This window comes from Penaeus monodon, chromosome 23 (assembly GCF_015228065.2).
Source record: "Penaeus monodon isolate SGIC_2016 chromosome 23, NSTDA_Pmon_1, whole genome shotgun sequence".
Classification (NCBI taxonomy): domain Eukaryota; kingdom Metazoa; phylum Arthropoda; class Malacostraca; order Decapoda; family Penaeidae; genus Penaeus; species Penaeus monodon.
The window spans coordinates 6,874,985-6,875,501 of record NC_051408.1 but is presented as its reverse complement, the minus strand read 5'-3'; the positions used below and the strand labels follow the sequence as shown (position 1 = coordinate 6,875,501).

Below are 517 nucleotides of genomic sequence, written 5' to 3'. Positions count from 1 at the left end.
AACATATACGTGTATTACACTCACTAGCAGAGACGGCAGGATTTAAATCGCGTGATTCAGATTGAATGAAATTAGAATGCAAAAAGTAATGATTTTGATTTAAAAAAACAAACTCATTTTTAAGATTTAAATACATCATGTTTATGATGTTGAGCTTTTGGATGATGTGACACTGAATGCATTACATCTCCCATTTTTAAGCAAAATTGGAAAATGTGTATAGCACTGTACTTCATATACGAAAAATTTTTGTGCATTATACAATGTTTAAGTTCCTATGACAGTGGTAGAGTATAGTTATATTTATAATTGATAATATGACCATGATTAAAGTTATTATAGGATGTAATTCCAAACCCATTTAGGATATGAAAGTTCAGTTACTTTTTATAATCTAGTTACCAAAGTATCTTAGATAGTGTTTCATATGAGTGTAGCGTATATTTTTTAAGGTTTTATTTTCGTCATTTGTGAAGCCAGACTTTATTCAAAAATTTTGCATGTCAGGAAACAGCTG

At 29.0% G+C, this 517-nt stretch overlaps 1 protein-coding gene across 1 annotated transcript in view; it reads left to right on the top strand.

Moving 5' to 3' along the window:
• Positions 1–517, top strand: part of LOC119587748 (cryptochrome-1-like) — a gene marked incomplete in the record, with an annotated part of 40,863 nt that overhangs the window by 15,065 nt on the left and 25,281 nt on the right.